General features: G+C 34.1%; 1 non-coding gene across 1 annotated transcript; it reads left to right on the top strand.

The window, feature by feature from the left end:
- Window positions 1-13,805: 13,805 nt before the first annotated feature.
- LOC140710161 (U6 spliceosomal RNA) lies at window positions 13,806-13,912 on the top strand. Its single transcript, XR_012091121.1, has one exon. It is a non-coding gene; the product is annotated as a U6 spliceosomal RNA (small nuclear RNA).
- The last annotated feature ends 963 nt before the right edge of the window (window positions 13,913-14,875 follow it).

Below are 14,875 nucleotides of genomic sequence, written 5' to 3'. Positions count from 1 at the left end.
ACTCTGAATTCATGTCATCAGAATGGCTCCTACTAAATACAGAACAGTATCTTTAGGGATCAGATACAAGATCTCATGCAATTTCAAAATCAGAAGAGATCAATCTGTAGCGGAACAAGTGATTTTTGGATAATTGTAAGTTATCATGCAAGATTTTCTTGACATTCTCAAATCAGTCTATCAGTAGTAAAGTCAGAATGTTTCTCAGTCCCATTCAACAAGATTGGAAAAGTAAATATATCAGTAATCCAATATTTGTAATAGAAGTAACAAACTTTGAGTACACTATCTGCTTCTCAAAAGTAACTTGTTTTCTTAATTTTATTATTCTTTTGTATTTTCAACTTCTCCCTCCCACCCGATTCCTGGCTTTGTGCATCAGAATATTCTCTCCTTGGCTATGCGTGGTGGTCCACGCCTGTAATTCCAGCTACTCAGGAGTATGAGGTGGGAGGATCACTTGAGCCCAGAAGTTCCAGACCAGCCTTGGTAACACAGCAAAACTCTGTCTCTGAAAATTAAATAAATAAATAAATATTTTCACCTTCTCTCTTTTAAAACTCAAAAACTCTTAGATAAACACTTCACAATCAACTAACAGGTCCATGAAATAATCTGTAATTTTATTAGTCATCAGGAAATTATAAACTGAAAACTCACAACTTACTCTAGAATTACTGAAGTTAAAAAAGGTGGAAAATATCAACTGCTAGAATGGATGTGGAGCAACTGGAACTCATGTGAACTGCTGGGGGGAAAGATAAATGATACAGTAACATTGAGAAACAGTGGCATTTCCTTTCTTTTTTTTAAACTTTTAGGTTCAAGGGTACATGTGAAGGTTTGTTATATAAGTAAATTCATGTCACAGGGATTTGCTGTATAGATTATTTCTCAAGTGTATACTTACGCTATAATCCATTAGTCAGTCCTAGAAAAATAGAAAGATAGGGTCAAACGAAGACTTGTTTACATATGATAGATAGATGGTCACCAGCAGATGACTAACAACATATGGCGTGTTCATGCAGTGGAACCTTCCTCAACAATAGGAAGCAGCAGACTACAGTTACACACCACCAATGGATACATCTCAAGAATATTATGTTACATGAAAGAAGCCAGATAGAAAAGAAAATGTGCCGTACGCTTCCGTTCACGTAAAATTCTAGAGCTAGCAAGCCGAAGCAATAATGATGGAAATTAGAAGAGCAGTTTCCTTGGGGCATTGACCTGAAAGAAGCGTCAGGGAGCTTTTCAGGATCATGAAAATGTTTTATACCTTGAATGAGCTGGCGGTTACTTGACCGTCTTGTTTTAAAAACTATTTGAACTGTACACTTAAAACCTGTGTATTTTCTTGTATGTAAATTGTAACACAATTTAAAAAGTGGAAACCACAATTCTGTTTTTATTTCATGTAAAATCCATCTCTTTCAACAGTCAGACTTCTTGAATGGGTTGCTTTTATTTGCATTCTCCATTTTCTTACCTTTGCTCAGCCTTAAACTCAGTCATTCACTACAATAATCCCCCTCCCACATGCTGTTCCTCTTTTCCAAAATTTCCTTCCCCTGGATGATTTGGCCTGGCTAATCCTACTCATTCTTTCGATTTCAACCTCAACGTCATCATCCCCTAGCCCTCTAGACCACACTAAGTGCTATGGATATGCATTTTTATAGAATCCTTTACTTTCATAATACAGCATTGAGCATCTCTTCTTATAATTACTTGCTTAAATTCTCTCTCTTTACACTAAGCCATATGCTCCGGGCAGGGATGTTTATTTTGTTCACCCCTGAATTCTCAGTACCAAGCAAATTGCTTGGTACATGATAATTGAAAAACTATCTGTCGAATGAATAAATAAGTACATGAATGAACCATCTCTTGTACTTTTCATATATTTTTCGTCTCTCGTACTTTTCATGTATCAGCTCTATCACTCTTCCTTTGATTTATTTCTATTTTCTCTTCCATAATTCCAGTGAGTCCTTAACATCTCTTCCCTAGGCTTTTGTAGTAAGTTTCTAACAGATCCCTAGGACTCTGGTCTCTTGTGTTTCTAATCTAGTATTTGCATTGCCACAAGAAACATCTACCTAAAATGTCTGTTAACTTGTCTTATTCTTCTCTTTTCAGTATCTTTAATTACTTACTATACAAATAAAAAACTTTCAACATTATTTTTCTTGATCAATCCTTTTTTGGCAGGTCATATCTCAGGATATCTTTCTTCTATCCGTTTCTACTTTCTCTTTACCATTTGAACTGTTGCAAACTTCATCTTGTCTCTTCCTCCAGTGCCTTTCCATTCTAGTGCATTTTCCTCAGAATCGCCAGTGCTATCTCCCCAGAATAAAATTTGATTATATCGATTGTTAGTTTAAATCATTTTATTGGCCTGCCATTGTCTACAAAATAACATTTACAGTTCTTAATTCTGAAATAAAAAAAGACCTCTATAATGTGATTCTTTAAAAAAAAATTGTTCCAAAGTAAGGAACTGCAAATGTTATTTTCTAAACAATAGCAGGCCAATAAAAGCCTTTAAACTAACAAGCGACATAATTAAATTTTATTTTATGGGAGATATGCACTAGAATATGGGAAATGCACTAGAATGAAAAGACACCAGAGTTATCCCAAATATTATTATTTGATCAGCACACATTGTATTCTTGTATCAAATATCACATGGACCCCGTAATGTGTATTTGTAATACTTATAAATAAAATATTATAAAAAATTTGCACATACTATTCTTTATTTTTTAAGATCTATTTTTCCTTTCCTCACTTTTAAATACTCAATGAAATGTCATATTTTCAGTGACCTCATCCAAGCCCCCAAGCTTGGCTAGTTTTCTTGCTTATTCTTTGTGCTACCCCATTACTTAGTTCTTGTTTCCACAACACTTCCATGCTGTAGAATAATTTTTTCTCTTTTCATGTTTGTTTTCCCTTGTTAAGACTATGTTTTCTTGAGGGCAACAATAATGTATTATGATTTTATTTTTATTCTCTTAGTACAATGCTTGGGATAGAGTGATAATCAATGAATATCTATTGACTGCACTAATAAATGATGAATTCATACCGGTTTTGAAGGTATTTGATGTTTTCACATGCCTTGATTTTACTTCTGTGGTTTGCTCAGCCTGGATTGCCTTTCTAATTCTGTGATTGGTGACAGTCTATATCTCGCAAAGGTCTGGTTTGACTGATTCCTTTTATGTGGCACTCTCCCAGCCCTCTTACATGAGAATTAATTGTGCCTTCCTGTATGTTCCCTTGGTGGCTGTTTTGTGTGTATCCATTATTTAACTCAACAAACATAATATCATGAACTGTCTACATGGCAGGCACTATGGATGCTATGTAGGTTACAACAGAGAATGTGACCTGCTGGCTACCATTGAGAAGTTCACGGTGTAATGGAGAGATGCATTTGTAAAAATATAGATACAACTTAATCTGTTAAATGCTATTATCTAGGTGAGAACGAAATGCCATAAGATCAGAGAGCTTGGAAGAATTAATGTGACATGATTCATAGGCAATGATTCATAGACTGGTTGAGATCTGAGCTGGTGCTTGAAAAAGGCATAGGGGTGTGACAGGCAAATAGGTGGTTGTAAAGATATTCTAAGCAGAAGAAACAGCCTTTGTAAATGCACAGGTTCATGAGAAAGGATTCTGGCAAATGATTCACACATTTTTCCTCCACAGTGATCTGAACTTCTTGTCCATGCGTATAACACTTTTGAACTCTAGAGAACAACTTACTAACTCTTAGCACTGTAGACTCCAGTCAGCCTCTTCAATACCTTGGATTTGGTATCACCTGGAATAGTAAAAGCCTTAAAATTCTTAATTCCAATATTTCCCTCTCATACATCCAATTCATCCACTTACTTAAGCACATTTATTTTCTGCACTTGTCATGATCTTATGACCCTCCAACTCATATTACCTCTCTTTTATGTGTCCCCCTTCTTTGTTTTCCATAAGAAAGGCTTGTTAAGAGTAACTTGAAAATTTCAGAAAAATCATAACAGGAATTTCATGTAAAACAATTTCCTTTTTTTTCACAGTATCATTAGTTTATCACATAAATTGCCTAGTACTCTTTATCTGGAAATTTGCAGACATCATTCCTAAATTGGTCTCGATGTGGTGATTGGTGCATTACAAGTGAATAACAACAGTAAATAATTCATAATCAAATCTCCCTTGAAGACATAAGTAAACATATAAATAACTATAATAAATTAGAAGGGAACATGATGACTTTGATTTGATTGACAAAACTACCTGATGCTTTGTCTCCAGGGAGACATCATCAGGCATGATGCAGATTCTCCACTGCAAATTAGAATTCTATGCACGACTTTGTTCTGAAGCTCAATTAACTTTGAAATTTAAAAATGCTTTACAGAACTAGGCTTGGGTTGATGAAAAGTAGAGTTATTAGTTTTAACCACAAAATAGGATATATTTCCAAACTATATATTGAAAGACCAGGATAAACTAAGAAGAAACCAAGCTTTCAGGAAGTAACTAATGTATAAAAGAAAATAACAAAAGTCTCAAATGTTCTGTTAGCAGTTTTATTTTGTTTTTGTTTTTAAGTTATTTTTATTTGCTGTCTGGCTTTCTGTTACATTTCTGTAGCTATCTGGCTTTTAGTACCTTTGGTAACATAAAAATTTCAGTCCTGCATAGACATACTTTTGTAAACATATGGGGTATTTATTTCTGCCAAATAAAGAGAAATAAGTTTTCATACCAAGCCATCTTTATATTTTACAAAATAAACCACATGGAGCCTTTTAAAACTGAGCACTTAGTTTCCATCTCCCCACTCCACCATCCGCATCAAACGTTGTGTCTTACCCTGGTCATCCTTTCCTTTCTTCTCCCCTAGGATATGAGCCTTTTTGTACCTGTGGATTAAATCACACAGAATCCAAGGTTCACCTTAGCACCAGAAGATGGTGCCAAAATTGCTACATTAATTTAAATAGCACACTCCTTTTAGAAATAATAACCTTTATTTATTTATTCAGATAAATTATTAACCAAACAACACTGAAGTTCATTTAATTTTTGACAAGTATTTTTCTTGTGGGGAGGGTGGGGATAAAAGCAAACACCTAAAGAGGCAGGTTCATTTTTGTAACTTGTTTACAGGGTTATGATACACTCCCATTTATATGTCTAAGAATGCGATGTATTTTGTGAGCGCTTATCTCACTTATAAATAAGGATGATGTGGAACTTCACCTAGAAGCAACATAAAATTCTATGGATTCAGAGGTAGTAGACAGATATTGGATAAAATCTGTAGCTTCTGAATTGTGATCCCAGCTCTGCCTTAGTTTAAATCTGACTTATGAGTCTCTTAGATTCTATAGGATTTTCTTCTGAAAAAAAAAAAAAAAAAAAAAGATAGTAAACAGTGCTCTGCTTTCTTCAGTGTTATGAGAAATGAATGGGATAGATATTATACACCCAAATACATATTTTACTTTTAATTTTAGCATGTTATGATGAAAAATTTCAACATATCCACATGTTGAGAGAACAGAATAAAGAATCTCCATGCACTCATCCCCAACTTCCACGGGTATAAATACAGGGCCAATTTGTGGCATTTATGTTTCTATCTATCTACTTCTCAATTTTTTTTATGTTTACTTTCGTTTTTTGAGACGGAGTCTAGCTTTGTCACCCAGGTGCCCAGGCTGGAGTGTATTGATTGCAGCTCACTGCAAACTCCAGCTCCCGGGTTCAAGCGATTCTCCTGCCTCAGCCTCCCAATCAGCTGGGATTATAGGCATGCACCACCGCGCCCAGCTAATTTTTGTATTTTTAGTAGAGACGGGGTTTCACTGTGTTGGTCAGGCTGGTCTCGAACTCCTGACTTGGTGATCCGACTGCCACAGCCTCCCAAAGTGCTGGGATTATAAGCATGAGCCACCGCACCCGGCCTCAAAATTGTTTTTAAGCATATACTCATATAATTTCATCCATAAATATATTAGCATTTATGTCCAAAAACTATGGTCTCGTAAAAATCACAGAACCGGCCCGGGTCGGTGGCTCATGCCTGTAATCCCAACACTTTGGGAGGCTGAGGCGAGGAGATCACTTGAGGTCAGGAGTTCGTGACCAGCCTGGCCAACACAGTGAAATTCCGTCTGTACTAAAACTACAAAAATTAGCCAAGCGTTGTGGCGTATGCCTGTAATCCCAGCTACGCGGGAGGTTGAGACGGGAGAATTGCTTGAACCCAGGAGGCGGAGGTTGCAGTGAGCCAGAGATCAGGCCACCGCACTCCAGCCTGGGAGACAGAACGAGACTCCGTATCAAGAAAGAAAAAAAAAAAAAAAAATCACATTACCATTATCACAGGTTAAATAATTAAATAGTAATGATTTAATACATCAAAAGAAACAATCTAATATATCAAACAGTACATCAAATAATCATCGATAAAATCCAGCATTCAAATTCCTCCTCTTTTCTGGTAAGTTTTTGCAACACTTTGAATGAAGATCCAAATTAGGTCCATATATTAGAGTTCGCCCGTAAGTTGCAATTCAATGTTATTTTAAACTATGAGTTACTCCGCTCCCTTTTTTCACAATGTATTTTATTTGTTGGAGAGCCTCATTTGTCTTCCTCATTGTGTCAATATGTTGTGCTGTCTTCTGTGTGTCTTGTAAATTATAGCTATATCTAGAGCCGTAGTAAAATTTATATTTTACTTTTCTCATATTCCAAAGTTGTATTCCTAATACTATTTTTTTAAACAATATTATTTTCTCTACAGACAACTTTCCCCTACTATTTCTATTAAAATTTTTGAATCAGGACAAACTCATGTGATACACTAAACAAGAGTAGACATCATAATGCTCTGAAACTTACCTTCCCATATGTTTAATTTACGACCAAGAAGGAATTCCTGAGTTGTACTCATTGCCTCTCCTCCTTCCTAATGAAACAATAAGTGTTCAGAGGTATGATGAGTATTTATGTTATTATCCCTCCATCCTCATTTCTTTCTTCTTCTTCTTCTTCTTAATTATCTGTATATTATAATCTTAACTGTATTCCACCATTTGAACAATGTAATACTGAATTACATATATGAAGATTATAAAGCATAATGATAATAAAACAAAGATAAAACAAGATGATCTTCTAGATGTTACATTGAGTGTTACACTAGAACATCAATGTAACATCTAGAACATGATGAATATGGCCTCAATCCCAGTCCATCCTATCTCACTGCCTCCTTTCTCATATGCAAGTACTATTTCCTTGCTTTATAAAAATCAGTTTTATTATATGTATAAGATCAAAAAATGTTATTATAGTTTACTTTTTTAAGCTTTATCAAAATGATACAATATATAATAGTAATCTGGAATTGAATGTGTTTATTCAAACTGTTTTAAAGTTTCATCCATGTGGTTGTTCAATTTATTTTCCCTGACATATATAATTTAATTTAGCCATTTATTTATTCCCTCTCCTGTCATTGAACATTTGGGTTGTTTCCAGTGTTTTACTGTTTCCCAAGTGAGACTGTAAACATTCTTATAGTTGTTTTTTGGTATACATGTCCCAAAGTGTTTCCAGAGATTATCTTCAGCAGTAGAATTGCTGTGCAGTATCATGTGCACATGTTCAATTTTATAAAATAATACAAAATTGTCCCCAAAGTAGTTTTCCATCTTAACAGCATATAAGCATCTCCACTTATTAACAACATCTTCAATTTTTGGGACTACCAGAATTGCTGTTTTTTTAAGAAAGTAGGTTTTTTGAAGAGTATCTCATTGTTGACTTAATTGACATGGCACTGATTAATAATGACATTGCATTTCATTTTCCATGGGTTTTTGCCATATGTATTTCAACTCCTCTGAAATTCCTGTTCATGTATCTTTCCTACTTTTGTTTTTGCTTTAGAGGAATCGAAAATCGGGTATGTATTTTAGATACTACTTTTGTCAATTACATGTGTTGCAATTATTCTCTCTCATTTCGTGGCTAATCTTACAACTCCTTTAGGAATGGCTTTTGATGAACATAAGTTTAAACTTTCAACGTAGTTGTAAATATCAGTATTATTCTTCATGGTTATGGATTTTCTAGTTTTCATTTTTATCCAATATCCTAGTTATAAAGCTGTTTCCCTATATTTTAAATCTAAAAATGTTAAAATTACACTTTTCATATTGAAATCCTTGCTCCACTTGGAATTGTTTTTGTGTGTGTGCAGTGTGAGGTTGGATTCAATTTTTTTCTCTCACATAAATAACTGATTGAGCATCTTTTAGGGCATTATCCCATATTCACATTTATCATCTATTAAAGTTCTGTGTCTAAGCATGTATCTATACTTTGGCTATTTAGCCCCATTGATCTCTTTGTTTATCATTATTTAAACATCAAACTATTCTAAATGTTTGAAATTTATGGTAATTCTTGAAATCTTGGTGGGTTAATTTTCCACATTAATCCTGTTTAGGAATATTTTGGCTATACTTGACGCTTTGCTCTTCCAACAAATTTTAAATCATCTTGTGAAGTTTCTTTAAATAATATTGTCAATATTTGTATATGAATTACATTGAATATATATACATATATGGAAAATCTGTACCTTTATGATAATGTTTTTCTATCAATAAATATAGCATATCTCTCCATTTATTAGTTCTTCATTAACATCCTTCAATAAATTTTATACTTTTCTCCACAAAGGATTTGAATATGCTTGGTTATTTTGTCCTCATTAATATATAATTTTTGTTATTGTAAATGATAGCTAATTATGATTATGTTATTACTGATGCAAAACATTTGAATTGATTTTGGAATATTTACCTTGTATCTTTTCACTTTGCGAAACTTATTTTTTAATGATAACTAGTTTATCATTAGATAAATTAGATAAATAGTTTAAAAATAACTATCCATAGTTATTTTTTTAGGGGGTTTCAATGTAGACAATCATACCATCTGCCAATAATGACCGTTTTGTTTTTACCTCCTCCATTCTCAGGTACTTAGCTTCATTTCTCATCTGATTACTTTACTATTAAGATCTGTTAGTGTGGTTATAGCATGCATTTTTGACTCGTATGCAATTTTTAAGGGTGTGTTTTCAAAGTTTCCGTATTAAAAAATGACATTTTCTATAGGTTTTTTGTACGTAGCTGTTTTATTCTGTTCTTTCTTGCTTACAACAGAATACCAGAAACTGGGTTATTTATTTTAAAGTAATGTATATTTTACAGTTACGGGGACCGGGAAGTCTGACGTCAAGGGTCCACCTCTGGTGAGGGCCGTCTTGCTGATGGGACTCTGTAAAGTCCTGAGGTAGTGCAGATCAGCACATGGTGAAGGGGCTGCATGTGCTAGCTCAGGTATCTCCTTTTCTTATAAAGTCACCAGTGCCACTCCCGTGATAACCTATTAATTGATTAACCCATTAATAATCAATAAATGGATTAATCCATTCATGAGGACTTTGCCCTCATGATCTAATATATACACTATGTACCCACAAAAATTAAGAATTAAAAAAAAGAACTGGTCATCTGTTAGAGGCCCCACCTCTCAATACTGTCACACTGGGGATTAAATTTCAACATGAGTTTTGGAGGGGATAAATATTCAAACCATAGTAATACCTTTTAAGGAAGTTATCTCTTATTCTTAGTTTGCTAAGCATATTTTAAAAAATCATAAATACATGTCAAATTTTCTTAAAACATTTTTGCATATGATGTAGGGATATTTTCCTTATAGTCAAATAACTCTTATATTGGAATAAATTCTACTTGGTCATGATACATTTTCTTATACACTTCTATATTCAGTTTGTTAATATTTTGCATTTATATTCACCAATAATACTATTCTTTACTTTTTCTTATACTGATGAATTTGGTTTCAAAGTTAAACTGATCCCAGGGAATGACCTGGGAGGTTTCTCCTTTTGAATCTTCTGAAAATGTTAGCTGAAGAACTGGAGTGACTAGTCTTTGAAGATTTGGCATAAATTGTCATTAACCCTGAATGATTAGTGTGAAAAAAATTAGCATTTAATTTAATTTCCTATTAAAGCATTCTTTTTCTTTCTTAGTTTTCAGAAGCTGTATTTTACTGGGATATTTTTCATTGCATTTAAATTTTCAAATTTTTTGTCATGCAGTTCAGAGTATTGTTATCTTTTTAACTGCTATGAGATATATATAGTTGTATCTATCTTTTTTATTCCTAATATTATTTATTCATGGCTTCACTTTGTGAAATTTATTTTTCCATTTCACTAGTTTGTAAAGTATTATTATTTGCAGCAGCAGCATATAGTAAATGGGGTTGTGGGAGTGGTCTTGCCTGGATACAAGAAAAAACATGGTTTGCAGAAGATAAAATACTAGATAAAACTGACTAAAAGTTGATGTGCTTTTTATTATCATCATGGACTGGCAATCCTAAACAATATCAGTGATAAAATACTCCTCTATTAAAAATTACTTTGTGGTCCTACCATCTAAATGATTGCTGTGGTTACTGTTGAATTTCAAAAACACAGAAAATTCCAAATTACTATGTGCTTACTATTTGCATCATTCAACATTGTTTTGGGCCTGGAAGATAATGGGGTAACCTCTACAGTCTACCTGTGACACATGTAGATTTAGTTAAATGACTTCATTTGGAGAGTAGATTCATAAGAGTTTAGAGTTATTACATCTTATTTCAGACAATTTGTGCTCCCAATTGCAATGGTTTACATGTTCCTGTTATACAGCAGGTTCAAGATAAATAATAATAAGGCATAGAGCTCAAGTTATTTCATTTCTGTCATTCTAGGTTACACTTGGAGTCCTTATTTTGTTTAAAATTTTAAATAGTGAAATAAAGTGTGAAGTGCTAGGTGTAAGGTTACTTTCGTGAAGTGAAAAAATTTCATTTAAACCTGAAATGTTACATGGAATTTGATAATAGCTTTAAAGTAAAAATTTTTTCTCCTTTTTAAATGTTATCTTTAAAATTTTAATTGCCCCTTATTATTAACTGTAATGTTTTTCATTACTGCAACAAAATCCATAGGTACGAGTTTTTCTCTTTTTTCGATAAAATATATCAATGTAATTCAAAAAGCATTACTTCCCTACTTTTTTCCTTTTTTATACCATAATATTTATTTTCAATATTTTTCTACTGGCCTGATTATATATATATGTATAATATCATTAAAATAAAATATTTACTGCCTGTGTGTTTTTTCATTTTATTAGTCCTTTCATTTTATATTTACTCCTGAAAAGTTTTGTCCCTGCAGTGTAGATCATCTCTAATGTATTTTATTTTTGTTTTTGTTTTTGTTTTTGGAGGTTTTGGGGTTTAGGTTTATTATCTCCTTCAACTCTCCATGGATTTAATTTTTCTTTTTTATATATATATATATATATATATATATATATATATATATATATATTACTTCAAGTTCTGGGATACATGTGCAGAACGTGCAGCTTGTTACATAGGTATACATGTGCCATGGTGGTTTGCTGCACCCATCAACCCATCATCTGTATTAGGTATTTCTCCTAATGTTGTCCCTCCCCTAGCCCCACCCCCGACAAGCCCCAGTGTGTGATGTTCCCCTGCCTGTGTCCATGTGTTCTCATTGTTCAATTCCCACTTATGAGTGAGAACATGCGGTGTTTGTTTTTCTATTCTTGTCTTAGTTTGCTGAGAATGATGGTTTCCAGCTTCATCCATGTCCCTGCAAAGGACCTAAACTCATTCTTTTTTATGGCTGCATAGTATTCCACATTTTCTTTATCCAGTCTATCACTGATGGGCATTTAGGTTGGTTCCAAGGCCTTGCTATTGTGAACAGTGCTGCAATAAACCTGCATGTGCATGCGTATTTATAGTAGAATGATTTATAATCATTTGGGTATATATCCAGTAATGGACTAAAACACAAAAAGCAATGGCAACAAAAGACAAAATTGACAAATGGGATATAAGTAAACTAAAAGGCTTCTGCGCAGCATAAGAAATTATCATCAGAGTGAACAGGCAACCTACAGAATGGGAGAAAGTTTTTCTATCTATCTATCTGACAAAGGGCTAATCTCCAGAATCTGCAAAGAACTTAAACAAATATACAAGAAAAAAACAAACACCCTAACAAAAAGTGGGTGAAGGATATGAACAAACATTTCTCAAAAGAAGACATTCATGAAGCCAACAAACATATGATAAAAAGCTCATCATCACTGGTCATTAGAGAAATGCAAATCAAAACCGCAATGAGATACCATCTCACGCCAGTTGGAATGGCAATCTTTAAAAAGTCAGGAAACAACAGATGCTGGAGAGGGTGTGGAGAAATGGAAACACTTTTACACTATTGGTGGGAGTGTAAATTAGTTCAACCATTGTGGGAGACAGTGTGGTGATTCTGCAAGGATTTAGAACCTGTAATTTTTGTTTTTCTAACTTTAGTGGCATGCTTAAGTCATTAATTCTCAGCTTTTCTTTCTTTCTTTCTTTTTTTTTTTTTTAAGAGCTGTAGATTTTTAACCAAACTTTCAATGTTGCAATTTAACAAATACATCTTTCTTTGGTGAAAATAAAGAAGGATAATTCTTTCATCCTTTCCCTTATTTAGTAGCTTTAAAAAATGAATTGAGGCCAGACACAGTGGCTCACGCCTGTAATCCCAGCAGTTTGGGAGGCTGAGTTGGGTTTATCACCTGAGGTCAGGAGTTCGAGACCAGCCTGGCCAACACGGTGAAACTTCATTTCTACCAAAAATACCAAAATTAGCTGGGTGTGGTGGCAGGTGACTGTAATCTCAGCTACTTGGGAGGCTGAGGCAAGGGAATAGCTTGAACCTGTGAGGCAGAGGTTACAGTGAGCCAAGATCGTGCCACTGCACTCCAGCCTGGGTGACAGAGGGAGACTCAAAAAAAGTAAAAATAAAAATACAAAGAAAGAGAAGTGAATTCATTCATTAGTGTCTTCCAAAGAACAGTAAGAGTTTTTTCCCCCATTTCCCTTCCTTCCTTCGTTCTTTCCTTCCTTCCTTCCTTCCTTCCTTCCTTCCTTCCTTCCTTCCTTCCATCCTTCCTTCTTTCCTTCCTTTTTTAAATCACACAAAGTGGTGGACGTAAACATATTTCATGTATTTCAATTAATGGCAGACATTATATTTATGGATAATGATATCCATTTGATATCATTTGGCCAGTGATAGCCATTTAATATTTTTCCTGAGCCTATTGGCGATAATCTGAATAGGCTTTGATAGTAAATTGCTTTTTGGTATTCAAGATGATCTAGGTTTATTTTCTATGTTTCATACCTTAGACCTGAAATTAACCATTTCCTTACGACGTCCAGGTTTTTTATTTAGTCAGAAATTGCAGTTAAGGACAAGGGCCTAAGAGCACACATTGATACTATATTGTTCACTGTTTCAGAACCAGTCCTCTCTATCTATCCCTTCCTCTTCTAGGTAAATTTTATATATTTAGCTTGATGCTTTTTTATAGTATATATTTATTATTATTATATAATGTAAATGTTATATTTCTATGATATTGTAATGTAAATATTATTATAGAATTTAAATATGTATATATTCATATATTCCCTTTCTTAGATAAACAGTGGCATACCATACACATTGTTTTCCACCTTGATATTTTTTCACCTGACATTTCTCCATAATAATATATAGAGTGCTCACTTCAGCAGCACATATACTAAAATTGGAACGATACACAGAAGATTAGCATGGCCCTTGTGCAAGAATGACACGCAAATTTGTGAAGCGTTCCATATTTTTAACCAACTTGATCAACTGGAAGAAAGAGTATCAGTAATTGAAGATCAAATTAATGAAATGAAGTGAGAAGAGAAGTGTAGAGAAAAAAGAGTAAAAAGAAATGAACAAAGCTTCCAAGAAATACGGGATTATGTGAAAAGACCAAATCTACATCTGATTGGTGTGCCTGAAAGTGACAGGGAAAATGGAAACAAGTTGGAAAACACTCTGCAGGATATCATCCAGGAGAACTTCCCTAACCTAGTAAGGCAGACCAACATTTAAATTCAGGAAATACAGAGAACGCCACAAAGATACTCCTCGAGAAGAGCAACTCCAAGACACATAATTGTCAGATTCACCAAAGTTGAAATGAAGGAAAAAGTGTTAAGGACAGCCAGAGAGAAAGGTCGGGTTACGCACAAAGGGAAGCCCATCAGACTAACAGCAGATCTCTCAGCAGAAACTCTCTAAGCCAGAAGAGAGTGGGGGCCAATATTCAACATTCTTAAAGAAAAGAATTTTCAACCCCAAATTTCATATCCAGCCAAACTAAGTTTCATAAGTGAAGGAGAACTAAAATCCTTTACAGACAGGCAAATGCTTAGAGATTTTGTCACCACCAGGCCTGCCCTACAAGAGATCCTGAAGGAAGCACTAAACATGGAAAGGAACAACAAGTACCAGTCATTGCAAAAACGTGTCAAAATGTAAAGTCCATCGATGCTAGGAAGAAACTGCATCAACTAGTGAGCAAAATAACCAGCTAATATCATAATGACAGGATCAAGTTCACACATAACAATATTAACCTTAAATGTAAATGGACTAAATGATCCAATTAAAAGACACAGAGTGGCAAATTGGATAAAGAGTCAAGACCCATCAGTTTGCTGTATTCAGGAGACCCATCTCACATGCAGAGACACACATAGGCTCAAAATAAAGGGATGGAGGAAGATCTACCAAGCAAATGGAAAACAA

The sequence above is a fragment of the Chlorocebus sabaeus genome, chromosome 24, assembly GCF_047675955.1.
Source record: "Chlorocebus sabaeus isolate Y175 chromosome 24, mChlSab1.0.hap1, whole genome shotgun sequence".
Taxonomy (NCBI): Eukaryota; Metazoa; Chordata; class Mammalia; order Primates; family Cercopithecidae; genus Chlorocebus; species Chlorocebus sabaeus.
This window is presented reverse-complemented; position numbering and strand designations above follow the sequence as displayed.